Genomic DNA, 21056 nt, shown 5'->3' with positions numbered 1-21056 from the left:
TCATGCTGAAAATTCTAAACAAAGATTTGGAGCAAGAAATACCAGATGTTCAAGCTGGACATAGACAAGGAAAAGGAAGTAAAGATACAGTTGATCCACAAATAATTGAACAATGACATAAGTTTTGTTATTTTGGCTGTTTACCAAAACAAATTCAAGTCACAGTTAAGTAATGAATTTGGGCTTAAAGTGCAGCTTTTTAGCTTTAATTTGAGGATATTTACAATCAAATTGGAGGAAAGGTTTAGGAATTACACCTCTTTAGTATGCAGCCCATTCTTTTTCAAAGGACCAAAAATAACTGATTCAAAAGCTGTTTTATCGGCAGTTGTTGGCTATTCCTTCATTATTTCATCATTAATTAAGCAGGTAAAAGGTCTGGAGTTGATTCCAGGTATGGCATTCACAGTGAAGGCAAGAGAAGGGGATGACAGAGGACGAGATGGTTAGACAATGTCATCAAAGCTACCAACATGAATTTGACCCAACTCTGGGAGGCAGTGGAAGACAGGAGGGCCTGGCGTGTTCTGGTCCATGGGGTCACAAAGCGTCGGACATGACTTAACTAAACAACAACAAATGGCATTCACATTTGGAAGCTGTTGCTGTGAACCTACAACATGCGTTCAAAGGAGCTCTCCATGCAAGTGAAACAGGCCATTCTTAGGCTACAAAAAGGCAGGCAGGCAGGAAGAAATCCATCAGAGAAACAGCAGGAACTTTGGGAGTGGCCAAATCAACAATTTGGTACATTCTGAGAAGAAGAAGAAAAGAATGAGCTCTGCAACACAAAAAGGCCTGGATGTCCATGGAAGACAACAGTGGTGGATGATCATAGGATCCTTTCCACGGTAAAGAAAAACAGCCAAGTGAAGAATACTCTCCGAAAGGTAGGCATATCATTATTCAAGTCTACCATAAAGAGAAGACTTCACAGGAACAAATGCAGAGGATTCACCACAAGGTGCAAACAATTAATAAGCCTCAAGAATAGAAAGGCCAGATTGCACATCCCCCCCCAAAAAAAATCTTTAAAAGCCATCCCAGTTCTAGAACAGCATTTTTTAGAGAGATGAAACTAAGATCAACCACAATGATGGGCCAAAAATGGTATGGAGAAGGCTTGGAATGGCTCATAATCCAAAGCATACCACATAATATGTAAAACATGGTGGAGGCAGTGTGATGGCATGGGCGTGCATGGCTTCCAATGGCACTGGGGCACTAGCATTTATTGATGGTATGACAGAAGACAAAAACAGCCCGATGAATTATGAAGTGTACAGGGATATATTGTCTGCTCAGGTTCAGCCAAATTCAGCCAAGTTGATTGGATAGTGCTTCACTTTACAGATGGACAATGACCCAAACATACTGCAAAAGCAACCCAGAAGTTTTTAAGGCAAAGAAGTTGAATATTCTACAATGACTGAGTCAATCACCTGATCTGAACCCCAGTCGAGCATGCATTTCATGTACTGAAGAAAAACTTAAGGCAGAAAGACCCACAGACAAACAACTGAAGACAGCTGCAGTAAAGGCCTGGCAAAGCATCACAAAGGAGGAAACCCAGCATTTGGTGATGTCCATGTATTCTAGACTTCAAGCAGTCATTGCCTGAAAAGGATTCTTGACAAACTATTAAAAATTACTGTATTTTTTGCTCCATAAGACGCACCTCTCCATAAGACGCAACAAATTTTTAGGAGAAGCAAACAGGAAAAAAATAATCTGTTTTCTTCTCCTAAAAATTGGTGAGCCTTATGCAGAGGTCCGTCTTATGGAACACACCCTAGGACCCTTTGGAGGCTCATCCAGTCCCCCCCCCGGAGGCCAGAGGGGGCGAAATCGCCACCTTCTGGGACTCTTCTGAAGCTTCCCAAGCCTCAAAAAAAATCCCAGGTGGCGATTTCACCCCCTCTGACCCCCGGGGGGGGCAGGGTGAGTCTCTAAAGGGTCCTAGGGTATGTTCCAGGACCCTTTAGAGACTCATCCTCCCCCGGGGGTCAGAGGGGGCGAAATCGCCACCTTGTGGGACTCTTTTGAGGCTTGGGAAGCTTCAGAAGAGTCCCAGAAGGTGGCGATTTCGTCCCCTCTGACCCCCGGGGGGCAGGGTGAGTCTCTAAAAGGACCTAGGGTATGTTCCAGGACCCTTTAGAGACTCATCCTCCCCCGGGGGTCAGAGGGGGCGAAATCGCCACCTTGTGGGATTCTTTTGAGGCTTCGGAAGCTTCAGAAGAGTCCCAGAAGGTGGCGATTTCATCCCCTCTGACTCCCGGTGGGGGCAGGGTGAGTCTCTAAAGGGTCATAGGGTGTGTTCCAGGACCCTTTAGAGACTCACCCTGCCCCCCCAGGGGTCAGAGGGGGTGAAATCGCTACCTTCTGGGACTCTTCTGAGGCTTCCCAAGCCTCAAAAGAGTCCCAGAAGCTGGTGATTTCGCCCGCGCTGGCCCCGTGGGGGGTGGGGGGAGCAGCGCAAGGGTCCTGGAAGGCTCACTCGGACCCTTGCGATGCTCCCCCCACCCCCCCACGGGGCCAGCGGGGGCAAAATTACCAGCTTCTAGGACCTTTTCTGAGGCTTGAAGGGCTCAGAAAAGGTCCTAGAAGCTGGCGATTTCGCCCGCGCTGGCCCTGTGGGGGGAGCGGCGCAAGGGTCCAGGAAGGCTCACTCAGACCCTTGCGACGCTCCCCCCCCCACAGGGCCAGCGGGGGCGAAATCGCCACCTTCGCTCCATAAGACGTACAGACTTCCCCCCCACACATTTTGGGGGGGAAGTGCGTCTTATGGAGCAAAAAATAAGGTAACATTTTATTTATAATTGTGTTAATTTGTGCAGTTAGATTTGAGACCCTGAAATAATGGACTGTGTATGAAAATGGTTGCAATTCCTAAACATTTTATATGATATTTTTGTTCAACCCCTTCAATTAAAGATGGAAGCCTGCACTTCAATTGCATCTCAGTAGTTTCATTTCAAATCCACTGTGGCGGTGTACAGAGCCAGAATTATGAAAAATTGAGTCAGTGTCCAATTATTTCCGGACCCAACTGCATTCTGCAAAGAAACATTGACTACCGAGGCATATTTTAAAATTCAGAGGAAAATCAGTCTGTCCTTTATAGTAAAGCCTTTGATTGTGTGTATCATAAACACCTATGGACTATACTGACAGTACTAGTATGTCACAAGATGTGACTGCTCTGATGCATAACCTATGCTCTGGAAAAGAAGCTATGGTTAGAACAGAATAATCAATAGTGCACCATTTTCAAAGCAGACCATGTACATCAAATTCACCACTGCGGGGAGGAGGAGAAGTGAGCAGCTAAAGTTGGGCAGTAGCATGTTGATGTAAAGGAAGGTGACTAACTAATCCAATGCAAGCCTGGAAGATACAGAAACAGTGAGGACGTATCAGGTGATTCTGGACTTGTTCGGCTGTCAAGATGTTAAATCCTTGCTTTCTCACTTCACTCTTCCTTTGTGCATCCTTGATTCTTTTTATTTCAAATTATGTAGCTTCTTATTTGACAGCACTTCACCAGACATTTTGGTTTTGAGTGAGTTTCCCAACTGACATGGTCAATGCCAAATTCTTTCAATGTTGTCTTCAATGTAACCTTGAGTTTTGTCTTTTGTCCACCACTTTAATCAAGGAGCTGCAGCAAACTCTCCATAGAAAGTATATTTCAGAAGATGATTGTCCAATATCCTGATGGCATGACCAGCCCACTGAAGTTGTTGTTTCAAGACTGTAAAAATTGTTTCAAGTCTGTAAAAATGCTTGTCATCTGTGTTTGTCCAAGAGCTCCATGCCAAAGACTTTATTCTGCCGTATGATGTTGCGAATTCTCCAAGATGTACCTGATTAATATCTACAGATGGGAAAGCTAGATTATGAAGAAGGATAACAAGTAAAAAAATGATTCTTTTGAAGGGTATTTGAGAATAACTTTAGCGATACTATGGGTCATTAGAAGGATGAAAAAATAGGCTATGTATCAAAATCAAACTTTTACTAGAAGTTAAAATCACTAAACTGGTTACTGCACTACAGACATATGTGAAGACACAAAGCACTTGAAAAGACAATTTAAAAAGTGTAAAATGGTAGGAAAAGATGAAGAACCTAGCATGATTTGTCTCAATAAGAGAAGCTGCAGTCTTCAGTTGTCAAAACCCGAAAAGAGCTATCAGAGATAGCTCACAGGGTTGTCATAAGTTGGAAGTAACTTGATGGCACACAACAAAATTGCTGAGCCACTGGGCTGTTGATCAAAAGGTCAGTAGTTTGAATCCGATGGGGTGAGCTCCTATTGCTTGTCCCAGCCAACCCAGCAGTTCAAAATCATGCAAACACAAGTAGATGAATAGGCACCCCATCTGTGGGAAGGTAACAAGTGTTCCGTACTTGTCATGCTGGCTATGTCACCACAGAAAGTGTCTAAGGACAAATGCTGGCTCTTCCGTTTACAAAAACAGGGATGAACACCAGGCCCCTAAAGTCGGACACAACTGGATTTAATTGTCACGGGAAACTTTTACCTATAAGAAATATCCCCTCACACTTTGTTTTGTGTAGGCCATTAAATGTTAGCCAAAACAAAGCGTTCAGGTACTTGTTCTGGTATGAAATCTTGCAAGCCCATAAAGAACCTACAGTACCACAAACTGGGGCAGCCATTAATATAACTTCCTCCTACATGCCCTTCCGAAACACTGTGAGAAAAGGTTTTCAGGATGAAAAGGGGGGAAATGTAACTATTCAAACCATGCATGAGTCTCTTGTAACAGAACAGCTTTTGAGCCTCTACAACAGGTTGTTCACTTGTATTTGCGGGACTAGTAAAAACCAATCCACCCAGCTCTGCTTGCTTTGCACTGTAGGCCATAGCAGCTCTTGTGGCACATGATTTTGTCATCATCATCACAACAGGAAAAAATAAGATGGACTTGTTAAAAGATTTATCTTCCTGCTTCAATAATAAGATATGAAGACAAAAGCCATTTTAAAAAATTAATTGGTTCAAAAATTCAAAGTTGAATAACTCACAACTATATTCTACCACAGAACGACTGAGACTTTGCAGATCTGCCTATAGTACATATAGATGAGCAGGGCCTGAATCTGTAATGTTTCTTTCTTGCTTTACTGGTCTTAAGTCTAAAATTCTTGGCCAGAACCCTATTAGCAATCACACAACATCATTTCTTTGTGGATGAAGCACACCACAATTCTTCAGTGATCTCCACTGTTCAGTAGTTACCCAAGCCCATGATCACCTTGCTAGAAACAACAGGCCTCGTGTGTGTACGAGGGGTAGCGAATGCGTCCTTGTGCAACTGGCAAAAAAAGACAACTGTATGCGCAACGAGGTTGTGTAGGTATGGAAGAAATCAACAGGATTTTGGCCACAAATTCTATTTTTAAGTATTTTTTAACTGATTTAAAATGGACTTTTATAATACAAAGCAGGAGACCCTAAATCAGAGGGAAGGGAGAATGGTGGAGCGGGGAAGAAACTTTGCTCTTGCTGTTGCTAATCAGCAATATCCATCACAACCACAAACTAGGCTACCACCCACCCAAGAGCATTTTTAGCTTCATGGACTATTTGATCAATATCACATTGGTGTTCAGTTGATCCAAGCAGAGGCCAAAGACACACCTTAAGGCACAGGACAGTAATCTAGCTACAACAGAGTGGGCAATCTCAGATGGACAGAGGATCATTTTTCAGATTTTCTAGCAGCCTGAATGTCTCATTCCCTAATCTGCAACAGCCATAGTGTAAAGGCTACTACAATTTTTTTCTTAACTGAACAATTGGCTTAATTTACTTTTTTTAAAAATCAAAACACCTTTTTTGCCATCTAAGGTCCATTACTAAAAATAATTTCTTTTAGGAGTATGGAGGACCCAAAGAGCTCCCTCAAAACATGGCTAAATTCAACCCACTTTCCATAGAGGGCACAAGGACAGTTTCTGAGCAACAAAATATGTATTTTTAAATTTTGGGTTTGTGGGAGTGCTTGGGGGCCTAACACTACTGAGTGGGAGACAAAAAATAGCAGATAGCATTTTGCTAGCTTTAAACGAAGGGATAAATGAATGAATGAATGAATGAATGAATGAATGAATAAATAAATAAATAAATAAATAAATAAATAAATAAATAAATAAATAAATAAATAAATAAATAAATAAATAAATAAATAAATAAATAAATAAATAAGCAGGGAGTTTGCCCAGGAACAATCCTATGAGCTACTGTGCTCACATAGCAGAATGTTGGATCACACAAAAAGTCATGTTGAAACCCTCAGATTTTTTTACTGCACTAATTTCTTCAGACTTATTAGACATACTTGCATGATCACATTGTTTTAGGGGGCAGGTGTTACTTTCCTATGTCAGTAACAATCAAGAGTCAGTGCTAATAATGCTGTCAAGAGGGGAAAACTTGACTACAATTATACATTTTATTCCACATTCTCTGCTGGATACGAGCCAAAAAGCTACAGATGGAGTAGATGCTTTTAGAATTATGTTTACCTATGGCTGTTCTAGAGTATAATAATTTCTCTGTGGGCCCGTTTGCTATTTTAAGGATAACTGGGTTTCTCCCACGCAGTTCTATTTGTGTACTTGATTTTTACATAAAAGTTCTGCACAACACCTTCAAAACAGGTAACTCACTGGAAAGCCAGGTGAATAAAAATCAATGATTTTTAAAATTACATTTATTTAAATCACAATTTAAATAATGATTTAAATTAAAAGCCATTTTTAAAATTTAAATAATCAAAAGTCCAGTTTTTAAAAAAGTTAAATCAAATCAACCCTGCTGGGAAGTCTGGTTGCCTTAGGAATGAAAGAGGAATGTCTTAGGAATGAAAGAAAGATAGACCAGAATATTACTTGGAATCCTAGGGTCTCTCCATTATATTTACATGAGCTTCTTGCTTGAGTCATCTAGTATTTTAAGAAGAACTTGGCCTTTAGAACATTACTATGGGCTCGACTGGCTGATCTTTCAGATCCTCATAAAACAGTCCTCTTTTGACCAGATTTATTAACTCCACCTCATCCAAGTCTTTCAATTTACAGTATTTTTAGGAAGTAGCTTTATTTTAGAAATAAGTATTCTGAGAAGTGTAAAAACAATCATATACCATATGACAAAACCAAGCTTGTGATGACAGACAGGCTTTCAGTTAGGAAATGAAATTCTAAGTACTCTGATTTCTTTGTAAGGTTTGCATCTCTTGAAAAGAGTTACTCTCATAATGCTTTAAAAGTCTGTTCTCTATATACAGGATTGCTTTCACCTTCTCTGAAGTATATTACTTGGAATGCTATAAGATCCAAAATGTCCTTAGGTGTGGAAGGATGGGAGCACTGAAATCAAGGTGGATAAAAATCCAGGATTTTAAAAAAAAATAAATTAAAAATTATTTTAAAATGATTAAATTTAAAGTGTCAAAAAATCAGATTTTTTAAAAAAATAAATTGTGATTTAAATCAAATCAACCATGACTGAAATGATGGTTAGTTGCTAAGGTAAGGATGGAACTGTCCGGTGTTTCAGTAGGTTAACAAAGAGTTCATTCTATTTACATAGTTGTTTCTAAAGAGAGCACAACAATGCAAATATATATCTAAAAGAAGGACAGCCAAAATCCTGTTCCATAAATTACGTATATAAGGCTGATGACATCATGAGCCATGATAATTTTTTGGAAAGAAAACATTGCTAGTTTTATTTCCAAGATTGCCAAGGTTTCTATGGAACCCCCTTTGTAATTAGGAAGCATCAAAAGCCAGTCAATTTTTGGAAATTGAAGACTTCCCGTTCTTGTCCTGAAACCTCAGACAGGTTCCCAGTAGCACTTCCACAAAAGCCCCAGAACCTGTAGTGAGGCACTCAGAAATGTACTGTTTCCAAAAAAATTACTGCAGCTGATGATGTCATCAGGCTTACATGGTGTCACTTACCCAACAGCATTTCAGCCAGCACCTTGAACTGCAATTAATGAGAAGCTTGTACATAAATCATTACAAATCTTTGGCTTATGTTTGTTGATATATATATATTTGTATACTTACAAATGTTTGCCAATAAATGATACATTGAGAACTGGTGGCCATTATCCTAATGTGGATTTAAACCATTGTAAATCTAATGTCATAAACTGCAGTAGTGAATTGCTGCTAATTAGCAAGTTACCACTTGCATTTCTACTAATGTGCTAGTCAGATGACTTTGGTGTACAATCAGAAAGGCAAGCAGCAGTTTGTTAATCAGCAGCAATTTGTTGCCACAATTTATATTATCACACTTATGCTGGAGTAAATTCAGAATAAGATTCTAGCCAATATGCCATAATTTAATTCAGATCAATACTATAATAATAATTGCACTATTATGGTGACCCATGCAAGGTTCTTTTGGTATAAAACATTTAGATGCTTCCTTTACCAATCCTTTCTGATGATGGCACTCTGGGCTCCACACAGCTTGCCTAAAGCTGCACAAGTGGTAGGGCATGTAACTGCATCAGCTTACATCAGGTGACCCCTTTCCCAGAAAACACAAGCATGGGTTTCAAACTCCCTGCCCCTGGCTTTGCAACAAACCCACTAATACTAAGATATATTAAACAAAAAAGGGTTGCTTAATCACTTTGAACCTAGGACTACAGACTGTCACATTTTACTGTTATCTTGGGTAATAAGAATGATAGCAGAAAATACAGCTGAGATTTTTTTAAAAAATGATGTGAAGCCCCAGGACAGTTTTAAAAGAAAATATTAAGGACCAAACAACATATAATTTTGAAGTAACATGAAGGATAGAAAGAGAAAAGTTGTTGGTATTATTTGAAAAAAATATTACAACTTAATTTTAGAAAATTTAGACAGTAGTATCTTTGATACTACTAAAGTATAACAACGTTGTATTCAGTTGACCAAAAACAATTTCCAGCCAAACAATTCTTCCTGGGATACTAGAGAAATACTAAAGTACTGGCAACATTCCTATTTTGAAACATATATAATTTTCTCTTGTGCGTCATTCTACTGTTAATTGTTCATTTTTTCTTGCATCAAAAGATACTGTTTTTATATTCTATACCATACTTAAGACTATGGATATGGTTTCTCAGTGGAGGGACTATGCCTTGTTCTTATCCAGAAGTATGCATGGTACTCTTTAAATACAGTAATAGGATAATGAATATTTTCCTTCTAGCCAAAATAATGATTGTTGTTCACATGAGGAAAACACACACACACACACACACACACACACACGTGCACCCAGCATTATTTATTTTATGAAGAAAAGCTGATAACATTAACTAGTTTAACTAGTAAATGTACTGCTATAATTTAAAATAAAATAAAATTAAAATCCTAGCTATACATTTGTGGAGCAATGTTTTTGCTGCTTTGGCTGTTCTGAAGAATCCAATATCCATCCCAATTCATGAAAGAGAGGAGAAAACAAAAGACCTTGACTACATGTATTCAGTTTTCTGTTGCTGCATGGACACTGAAAAATTACGGTATATCCTGCAAATGTCCTTCAATCATCATGTAACTACTGCCACACAGACAAATGCAGTCAAAACAAAATGTGAATTATTTGTACAAGCATTCTCAACACAGCTCCAACCTATGGAACTCTTGTAATAATTAAATCACAACCTGGTATTTCCTCCAAATACTTAGGCATGATTTGAAGAACTCTGTTCTTGAAAACAGAGGTTCAGATCCAGGTTAGAAGACCCCCTTTATGGGATACCCTTTATGGGAACTAACTGGTGAAATCAGCCAACATCAGAGTTAGACTGAGGCAGGTGTTTTTGCCTATGAAATCACACTTGCAAAAGAACAGCCTTAGCATTTCCAAACCAATCACAAAATGAAGCAGCTAATTTACAAATTATAGGAGGTACAAAAAAAAACCCTGCTGCTAAAACAACAGGTAATTGGCACTTGAGGAACTCTCTCTTTTAGTAACTGTGGTGTTGAATTCCAACACATAATTGTCTGTAACTTGTAGCTAGGTCCAAAAGAGACTCTCACTGGAGAAAAGTAGGGTGTCACTCTTTACTGATTCTTCATTTCCTTCAAAGGACTCAGAACCATCTCATGTCCTATATTGGAGGCCCAGCCTTCTACAGGGCATTACCAGGTGAAAGAAAGAAGAATGAGTAAAATCATTGCCTTTCTTCCATTCACAGGATCATCTATTATGTCAAGTTCTGCTCTGCTCAATTATGGAGCCAACTCCATAATTGAGAATTTATACAAAAACATAAGTTACTTCTTGTTTTAGTTGCAGTGTATAGTTACAGCCCCCAAAGTTTACCCTGTGTAAGCACACACATTGCCTGAAATGTACACTGACTTCGATATTAAGTTTTCATGATCACTAAAAAATAATATTTCCCTCCAGTTTGGGCAAGAGGTGTTATTATAAAAACCAGCACAAGTGTTTAAGAGGGGGCAACTCAGCAGTAGAACACATATGGTCCTAGACTCAACACCCAGCATATGAAGGTAGCACGAAGAAACAACCCTGGACAACCACTGCAGTTATACTGGGTTAGGTGGACTAATGGTCTAACACATAATCAAGACAGCTTCCTATGTTCAATACCAGCAAAACTAGGTCTGCATACAGATTTTACAGATTTTTCATAAAGAGTGCAACCTGGAAGAATGCTTCTTGAATTAAGTTATATCCTAAAATCTTACACAAAATTAAACATCTGTCCAATTCAAGAAGCCTACTGTGTGAACAATTTGTGTGGAGAGTCACTAACAGAGTTTGATATGTATATACAGTACAAGAAAAAATTGCATTCTCGACACAGGATTCTGAAAATAAAGCAGGAGTTTCCCAAAATCTTTGCTGGTAATTCAACATCCATTAGACTTGTGAAAACAATTATTAGTTAATGCTGCAACCCAAAAGAGGCCAGGCAAGGACATAAGATAAATCTCTTCAAATATAAGCTCACTAAAAAGTTCAAGTTGCATAACAAACACAAAAATCAAACATAAACAGAACAGATCTTGCCTGTCTATAGCATTTTTATACACTCTTGTGGAAAACATGGAAAACACTACTCAATTTAAAAAATCTCAAATTTTCTTCCACTCTAGAAATGGATCTCATCTTCTAGCTAGGACACAGAGCAAGTCATTCAAAAAAAACAAAACAAAACCCTAAATTGGAATTTTTCTCCAAAGGGTTTGTAATTAATAAGCTTTGCTATCCCTCTGGTCACGTAATCCACACACAAGTAGGGACCTTCCAGACTAGTATTTTATCATGCAATTGCTCTGCCCTTATGCATATGCATGAATTAAACTCAGAAATCAAAAGACATAATCTTCATCTTACAACCCTCCTGTGTTCTCCACTGCTTCTTTTTTCCATCTTTTGAATGAAAACATCCTTACTCCAATATACTGTGGATGGGAAATAAAAAATGGCCTGAATAATAAGTAGTAACTGCTAGTATTAGTAGGCAGAACTAGATAAAATAATATATTCAGAAAGGTAGAGGGTAATTAAAGGTAGAGCAATTATTCAGATATGGCACCTTTTCAATCATAGTCTGCATCACCTATGAGGGTCATTTTGGTAAGAATGTTTTAATTATTCCCAAGCAAAAAATGCTTCCAATGGAAAAATCTGTTTTGATTTCACATGGCGTTTCAGACATCAGTGGACTGAAGTCTATAAACTACTATTGACAAACATTCACTCAGGAGCTCTCATAGATAAACAATTCCAATGTAGCATCTATGCTGAAAGAGTCCCATTCCCCACAAGGAAAACTTTATGCTACAAGACACTCGGAATGTTAAATAATCTTAAGCATGTACCTTGTTTCAATCATTTTCATAACTTAGAGCAACGATAGGCAAGTCGTGCTGTGGTGCAAGTCCTCCAGGCTCTTGGCAGCATGAAGCTGAAAACCAACATCTAGAGGACCACAAGTTGCCCTTTCAGCTTAGAAGTACATCTGTATAGCAGTCCAATCAGCTAGGATTACTTCTGATTCTATTCTATTCATGTTAACCTTGATTCTGAACAAGAAACATCTTGTTGTGGTATGATCTGCTTAGGCATGCTCTTCTTCTGGCAAGATGCTACAGTGGGGTCTTGACTTGAGAACTTAATCCGTATTGGAAGGCGGTTCTCAAGTCAAAAAGTTCTCAAGTCAAATCTGCATTTCCCATAGGAATGCATTGAAAACCATTTGATCCATATCTGCTCTTTTCCGTCCGTAGAAACTAATGGGAAGCTGCTATTCCACCTTCGACCACTAGAGGGGGATATATTGTTTCTTTTTTTTCTTAGGTCAAGAAAGGTTCAGGGAAGGCAGGGAAAATACAGTCCAGGCAGGACAGTACCAGGCAGTCTGAAGACTGTCTCCCAATCCACTCTCTAAACGCTGGGAGGAGTGAGGAAGCAGACAGGCACCCTTTTCACTGGCCAACAGTTAACTGAAAGTTCAAATTTTGCACTTTCCCTGCCTCCCACGTGGTTTTTTCAGTTCTTAACTCAAATCTAAGTAAGTCAAGTCAATATTTTCCTATGAGAGTGGTTCTTAAGTCAAAATGTTCTTAACTCAAGCCGTTCTTAAGTCAAGACCCCACTGTAATTTAAAAAATAGTTATTTACAAATTTACAAAGTTCTTAGCTCTAAAAGCATAATCCTATTCATGTCTACTCAGACATAACTATCAGTGAGTGAATATATTATTGTAGCCGGTCTGGTGTTCTGATCATACTATGTGTGAATAACACCCACACCCCCACACACACACTAAAAAAATCTTACTATACAGAAGTATAATGCTGGGCAGATATCCATCCAAATGGCAAAGCAGATAACCTCAATGTGTGTGTGTGTGTTTCAGTTTATACTGCAATACTGTACCTAGGTAAAGGTAAAGGTTCCCCTTGACAATTTTTGTCCAGTCATGTTCGACTCTAGGGGGCGGTGCTCATCCCCGTTTCCAAGCCACAGAGCCAGCGTTTGTCCGAATACAATCTTCCGTGGTCACATGGCCAGTGCGACTTAGACACGGAACGCTGTTACCTTCCCACCAAGGTGGTCCCTATTGATCTACTTGCATTTGCATGCTTTCGAACCACTAGGTTGGCAGGAGCTGGGACAAGCGACGGGAGCTCACTCCGTTGCGTGGATTCGATCTTACGACTGCTTGGTCTTCTGACCCTGCAGCACAGGCTTCTGCGGTTTAGCCCGCAGCGCCACCACTGTACCTAGAAAGGAATAAATCTGGGCCTATATTGGTAGTCCTGGAAGAATTTAACATTGCACATAATTTTGGAAATCACACATTTGTGGTTCTATCTTTCAGCTGTTTGCTCCAAGGAATGTTTACTCAGAAGTAAATTCCATGGATATTAATAATTTCCTTGCAAGTGTGCCTATGACTATAGCCTTTAATCTGTTTCTGACTTAAGTTCCTTACTAAACAAGAGAACGAAATCAGAACTCTCTGCTTCTGTATATCTATTTTCAGGGACTTCACACTTATCAAAGCAGTGATTCTGAAAAAAAGGAAGAGTCCTGCAGGAGAACATGTCTATCTTTCCTTAAAATATCAAATCCAGAACAATACAGAACTGCCTGTGAAAGGACCTAACCTGGTAGCTGGGTACAAATGCTTGGGTTGTGTGCATCTGTCAATCCCTTTGTCTTTTATATTTCATACCTTGTCTTCAAGCATCCTACAACTCCCTTTGCTAGAACAGGAAGCAGCTACACTTGGGACTCCTCACTCTTGGATCAAGCTGTCAATTCCTGGTTTAGAAAGTTCAAAAGGCTTAGGACACGGGAAGCACTCTGTAAAGTCATGAGTGTCTCAGTGTCAAATATCTGAAAAGTGGTCCAAGGGCCCCCTCCCACCTTTTTTGTTTTAAACCAGCAAGCTTTTTAAAGGGAAGAGATACGGCAAGCAAGAAATCGTTCTGGGCCAAAGACTTCGGAATGTGCCTTTTCTGTAGGTCGGTCAAAACCCTCCAAGTAAGTCCCTTTGTCTCTCCTCTTTTCAAAGGAGGCCACCTCTCTCCTGAAGAAGAAGAAAGCTGCCCAGATAAGATCTACCTGGCTGGCCCTTACAGTCCCTTCCTTTGTTTGTCTATCTTGTTTTGCCTTGGGCTTCCCGACCTGCGAAAGGCTCGGAGAAAAAAGGCTGCAAACGAGGCGGAGAGCTCCGCCGAGGCCTGCTCGCCTTGCAGCCCCGCTGCCCGCCGCCGGGATCCCAGCTCGCCTCAGCCGCCGAAGGCCCCGAAAAGAAGCGGGGTTCGGGAGGAGACAAACGGATTTCTCCTTCTCCTTCCCCCTCCCTCACCGCCCGGCCAGGTCCTTTTACCTCACATTCTTCACACCCCTCCAGGCCCAAAGCGCCTCCGTCTCCGCCTCCCACCCAGCCGCCGCTTTCAGATGACACCGGGCTCAGGCGGCCAGGCCCCAGCAGCGGCACCACAGGGCGAGCGACGGAGGCCAGGCCCGCCTCCCGCTTGCGGTCCCTTCGTGGGTTGCTTCTTACCGGCCCAGAGCGGAAGCGGGAAGGGCGGCGGCGGCGGCGAGGTGACGACGGTGGGAGTGGAAGCGGGGCTGGAGACAAGTGATGGGGGGCTCACAGCCCCCAGGCCGCGGCTCGGGCTCCTGCCCCGGGCACCATGATGGCGGCGGCGGCGGCGGCAACGACAGAAGCGAGGGCTCCTTCCTGCAGGCGGCGGCGGCGGCGGCGGCGGCGGGCGAGAGATAGGCAGGCAGGCAGGCCGGTCGGAAAAGCGCAGCCGCCTGAGCCTCCTCCTGGCGGTGACAGCGACGGGCCGAGCCAGAGAGCGCCGCTGCCGCCGCGGTGCAGCTTGGGAAACCGCCCTCAGGATCCGAACCCGCCACCAAAAGGTGCCTGCTTCGGTTTCTTCCTTGAAGACGAGACGGGTGAAGGAGGAGGACGAGGAGGAATGATGGCGATGATGATGATGCCAAAGAGCGTGGGTCACGGAGGGCCTCACACAGAGAAGCTGCTTCCCCACCGCACCCCCCAGTTCAGGAGGGAAAGAAGCGATGGGATTTGAGGTCTCTGCCAGTTGGGAGCCTCTTTATGGGCGCTGAGGACTTTGAAGGACTGTGATGTTAAGGAGTGCCTCTGAGCATGTTAGAAGCGTGTGTCGTCTCTCTCCCCCCCCCACTTTGTTTTTCTTTATTTGTCCCCACAACAGCCAGTATTAAACAGTGTTTAGATCAAAGAATAGGGGTTTCCAGGATGGATTGAACTTGATGGTTGATTAGAAAGTGGAGAGTAAAGTGGTGAAAGGGCAAAGTGGACAAGAGGACACAAAAGAGTAGACACAAGGCTGCATTCATTAGTACAGATGTGAAGCATGTTAGTATTAGAGTATTGGATTACTCGGGAAGATGTGGATTCTGCACGTCTCACACACACTCTTTATGAGTACAAGTGAAAGAGCACCAGTCACTATGTACAGTCAAGAGAGATATTTATCCAAAGAGTAGATGAAACGTGCTTTACACTGGTATTAGTCATTTGTCACAACCTTAAAAATAAAAATTTTCTGCAGTACCTTACAAAACAGAATACAACACTAGACCTACAGTTGAAGTGTTATGTGCCATCAAATTGCTTCTGGCTTACAATGGCCCTAATATGGTTTCCAGTGTGTTTGAATTATTTCAGGATTGGTTTTACCAGTACCACCACTGACACCATGAGTTCTTACGGCTAAGCAGGGATTCAAAACCAGGTCTCTGGAGTCCTAGTCTGACATTCTGTCCATAACTGACTCATGCACTCGAAATACAGTAAGTGAGAAAGAAAAGTGACAGCAGAATAATGTGTGCATCTTCAAAGATTATTGAGAGGTAGAGAGTGATCCTAGCAGAGTTTGTCTGAAGAAGGAATGACTCCAGTCACAGACCTGTTAATATATCAGACAAAATCAAAACAAAAAACAAGAGGCAAAAACATTGTGGCACCTTAAAGACTAAGTGCTATATTGTATTTTAATAAGAGTTTTCATGGAACAACTCCACTTCCTCAAATGCTCTCACTCACTCTGAGTGGTAATGATCTGGTATGCTTGCACAGACTAACATGGCTATTGTGTAGAAGCTAACAGTTTTTATTGATCAGACTCAGGACAGGTGCAGGTGATGGAGATAAAAACACCAGGAGATGCTATAGTGGAGAAAGTGAATCTGTAATGAGATGAAACAAGCTGCTGTGTCCATCAGTAAACATTCAAGGCTGCACCTGGAGGATTGCATACAGTTCTGGTCACCGCACCTCAAAAAAGGCATAATGGAACTGGAAAAGGTGCAGAAGAGAGCGACTAAAATGATGACCAGACTGGGGCACCTCCCTTATTAAGAAAGGCTACAGCGTTTGGGGCACTTTTGTCTAGAGAAAAAGTGCCTGAGGGGGAACATGACTGAGACATATAAAATTAAGCAGGGGATGGATAAAGTGGAGAGAAGGAAGCCCTTTTCCGTCTCACACAATACTAGAACCAGGGGACATCCACTCCAATTGAGTGTTGGGAGAGTGAGAACAGACCAAAGAAAATATTTCTTGATCCAGCGTGTTGTCAGTCTGTGGAACTCCTTGCCACAGGATGTGCTGATGGCATCTGGCCTAGACGCCTTTAAAAGGGGACTGGACAGATTCCTGGAGGAAAAGTCCACTGCAGGTTACAAGCCATGATGGGGATGTATAATCTCCAGGCTTAGAAGGAAGGTACCTCCAAATGCCAAATGCAGGGGAGGGGTATCAGGAGACAGGTATCCAGTTGACTCGTGTGCTCCCAGAGGCATCGGTTGGGGCCACTGTGAAATACAGGAAGCTGGACTAGATGGGCCCTTGGCCTGATCCAGCAGGGCTCTTATGTTCTTAAGATATAGGAACCAAAGAAAAATGCAAGGTTGCATTGCATTGATAGAGTTTCCAGATGGGTTACTTCTAGTACCACCCAGTAGTTCTTCATTTGTGAATTGACTTTCAACATTTCAGGGTGCAAAGCACTTTTGCTACATCTTGCTTATTTTCTCTTCATTTACATAAATAAGCATGATAAACCTTTGTGGATTTGAGAGGGACAAATCAATTATCCCGATCCACCTTTTCCTTTTTTTAAAATAATTTGAAACATTTGTATCAAAGCATCTTTTAAAATTGCAGCAGAATCACACTACTGAATTAAGGAATATAATTTAAAAAATACTAAAAAGGTGATCAGACAAGCATATAGCTCACTATTTGGTTAGCTTTTGATGCGGATTGCTTAAGCACAAGATAAGATAGATTTCACCGATGGGCCTTTTAAATGTGACCTTGATCACTCCAAATTCCTCTGTCTAGTCAATGCCCTGAATTGATTTTATTTTCAATTGAGCTAATGTGTTTTCTTATTTAAATATTTTTGCATGAATATATGTTTAAGACAAAAAAGTACAAGAGATTATAAAGAGTATGCAGGCAAAATAGTTCCAAACAAAAAGGTAATAATGAAGTTCTTGTGTGGTACAAAATTTTGTAACATATGTTTTCAGCTTTCACTTATTAAATCTTTTCTTTAAAAAATAAAATAAAACTGGACAGAAAGAAAGAAGATAACATGTTTAATCCCTGGTCTGCCTCCAGTCACACTTAAATGTTGGAGGAGGGGGAGAGTGATAGGTAAAGGTAGCCTTTAATGCCATTGTATCCTTTTTTGCTCTTGTATTCACACCCCTGTCCGACAATTTTTGCATAACTAGAGTAGATCCAAATTTGCAGATTTGTCACCATGGTATCTATTTTGGCCTTAAATAAGAAAGAAAATTAAAGGTCACTAGCATAACAAAGACCACTCCTTTTCAAAGACAGCCCTGTCTGAAATCTTTTTCCCAGATTTGTTTGGCAGCCTATAGTTAGGTAAATTGCAGGGAAATTATGGTTACAGCAGTAGCACAAATGACAACAGGGCTGTGATGTTTCTGTTTTGATTCTTCCATACTATTTTCTTCTGCCAATTCAGCTTCATGTTCTTATGGCAATGCTATTGTGCCAAGATTATTAGCTCTCTAGGGTTTTCTATAAAGGCTTACTTAACATGCTCTGAGGACCACTTGAGATTATTGGAACCAGGGGTCACCAAGGTGGCAACTCAGATTGCAGTTTCCAACTTGTGGGTGGCAAAACTGAAATACTGGTAATTAGTGAGCACCAACTTAATTCATTTCATAAATTTTAAGTATTTCCTGAAATGAAAGCAAACATGAACAAATATATAAAGAATGTTTTGCATGGCACAACGTAAGTATTCACAGAGTTATTAAGGCCATTGGATGAAAGATGGTCTAAAGATTATTTAGTTATACACAGTCATTAAGGCCTTATCAGGCTCCCAAGGTAGTTTGCTACCAGTCCCATGCATGATAAATACAAGTAACATTCAAAAATGTTTCTGATGTTGTCAGTCAGCAACTGACTTTTTATTTGTTAAAGCTCACAGACAACCTCACCACAAAGTGAATTAAAATATGCTAAAGATATTTCAATAACTTCAGTGCTAAAACAATCCTCACAATGTAGTTGTTGCTGTTCTTTAGTCGTCATGTCCAACTCTTCATGACCCCATGGACCAAAGCATGCCGGGCCCTCCTGTCTTCCACTGCCTCCCTGAGTTTGGTCAAATTCATGTTGGTAGCTTCAATGACACTGTCCAACCATCTCATCCTCTATCGTCCCCTTCTCCTCTTGCCTTCACACTTTCCCAACACCAGGGTCTTTTCCAGGGAGTCTACTCTTCTCATGAGATGGCCAAAGTACTGGAGCCTCAGCTTCAGGATCTGTCCTTCCAGTGAGCACTCAGGGTTGATTTCCTTCAATATGGATAGGTTTGTTCTCTTTGCGATCCAGGGGACACTCAAGAGCCTCCTCCAGCACCACAATTCAAAAGCATCAGTTCTTCAGTGTTCAGCCTTCTTTATGGTCCAACTCTCACTTTCATACATCACTACTGGAAAAGCCATAGCTTTGACTATGCGGACCTTTGTTGGCAAGGTGATGTCTCTATTTTTTAAGATGTTGTCTAGGTTTATCATCACTTTCCTCCCAAGAAGCAGACGCCTTTTAATTTTGTGGCTGCTGACACCATCTGCAGTGATAATGGAGCCCAAGAAAGTAAAATCTCTCACTACCTCCATATCTTCCCCTTCTATTTGCCAGGAGGTGATGGGACCCATGACCATGATCTTAGTTTTTTTTATGTTGAGCTTCAGACCATTTTTGCACTCTCCTCTTTCACCTTCATTAAGAGATTATTTAATTCCTCCTCACTTTCTGCCATCAGAGTGGTATCATCTGCATATCGGAGGTTGTTGATATTTTTTCCGGCAATCATAATTCCGGTTGGGGTTCCTCCAGTCCAGCCTTTCACATGATGTATTCTGCATATAAGTTTTAAATAAGCAGGGAGACAATATGCAGCCTTCTTGTACTCGTTTCCCAATTCTGAACCAATCAGTTGTTCCATATCCAGTTCTAACTGTTGCTTCCTGTACCATGTATAGGTTTCTCAGGAGACAGATAAGGTGGTCAGGCACTCCCATTTCTTTAAGGACTTGCCATAGTTTGCTGTGATCCAAACAGTCAAAGGCTTTTGCAGTCAATGAAGCAGACGTAGATGTGAAACTCTCTGGCTTTCTCCATAATCCAGCGCATGTTAGCAATTTGGTCTCCAGTTCCTCTGCCCCTTCGGAATCCAGCTTGTACTTCTGGGAGTTCACGGTCCACATACTGCTGTAGCCTACCTTTTAGGATTTTGAGCATAACCTTGCTAGTGTGTGAAATGAGTGCAATTGTACGGTAGTTGGAGCATTCTTTGGCACTGCTCTTCTTTGGGATTGGGATGTAGACTGAACTTTTCCAATCCTCTGGCCACTGATGAGTTTTCCAAACTTGCTGGCATATTGAGCGTAGCACCTTAACAGCATTGTCTTTTAAGATTTTAAATAGTTCAACTGGAATGCCATCACCTCCACTGGCCTTGTTGTTGACAGCCATGCTTTCTAAGGCCTACTTGACTTCACTCTCCAGGATGTCTGGCTCAAGGTTAGCAACCCCACTGTCTGGGTTGTCCGGGATATCCAAACCTTTCTGGTATAATTCCTCTGTGTTTTCTTGCTACCTCTTCTTGATGTCTTCTGCTTCTGTTAGGTTCCTACCATTTTTGTCCTTTATCATGTCCATCTTTGCACAAAAAAGTTTCTTTAATATCTCCAATTTTTTGAATAGATCTCTGGTTTTTCCCTTTCTATTATGTTCCTCTATTTCTTTGCACTGTTCATTTAAGAAGGCCCTTGTCTCTCCTTGCTATTCTTTGGATGTCTGCATTCAATTTTCTGTAACTTTTCCTATCTCCATTACATTTTGTTTCCCTTCTCTTCTCTGCTATTTGTAAGGCCTTGTTGGACAGCCATTTTGCTTTCTTGCATTTCCTTTTCTTTGGGATGCTTTTTGTTGCTGCCTCCTGTATAATGTTTCAAGCCTCCATCCAAAGTTCTTCAGGCACTTTGTCCACCAAATCTAGTTCCTTAAATCTGTTCTTCATTTCCACTGTGTATTCATAAGGGATTTGATTTAGATTATGCCTGAGTAGCCCAGTGGTTTTTCCTGCTTTCAGTTTAAGCTTGAGTTTTGCTATAAGAAGCTGATGATCAGAACCACAATCAGTTCCAGGTCTTGTTTTTTCTGACTTTATAGAGCTTCTCCATCTTTGGCTGCAGAGAATATAATCAATCTGATTTCGGCATTGCCCATCTGGTGATTTCCATGTATAGAGTCGCCTCTTGTGTTGTTGGAAGAGTGTTTGTGATGACCAGCTTGTTCTCTTGACAAAACTCTATTAGCCTTTGCCCTGCTTCGTTCTGAACTCCAAGGCCAAACTTCCCTGTTGTTCCTTTTATCTCTTGGCTCCCTAC

The 21056-nt window shown here is 41.1% G+C and overlaps 1 protein-coding gene across 5 annotated transcripts in view; it reads right to left on the bottom strand.

Annotated features, from left to right (window-relative positions):
• The window catches only part of ZNF148 (zinc finger protein 148), a 52091-nt gene extending 37013 nt beyond the window's left edge, over window positions 1–15078 (bottom strand). For 3 of the 5 annotated variants that reach the window (XM_020813628.3, XM_078393700.1, XM_078393761.1), the window contains exon 1: window positions 14614–14746. The gene's annotated coding sequence lies outside the window, so the exon portion shown is untranslated. Of the gene's footprint in view, window positions 1–14436; window positions 14573–14613 lie in introns of those variants that run through there. The other 2 variants (XM_020813625.3, XM_020813626.3) reach the window with 2 other exon arrangements.
• Window positions 15079–21056: the final 5978 nt, after the last annotated feature.

The sequence above is a fragment of the Pogona vitticeps genome, chromosome 1 (assembly GCF_051106095.1).
Source record: "Pogona vitticeps strain Pit_001003342236 chromosome 1, PviZW2.1, whole genome shotgun sequence".
NCBI classification, from domain to species: domain Eukaryota; kingdom Metazoa; phylum Chordata; class Lepidosauria; order Squamata; family Agamidae; genus Pogona; species Pogona vitticeps.
This window is presented reverse-complemented; position numbering and strand designations above follow the sequence as displayed.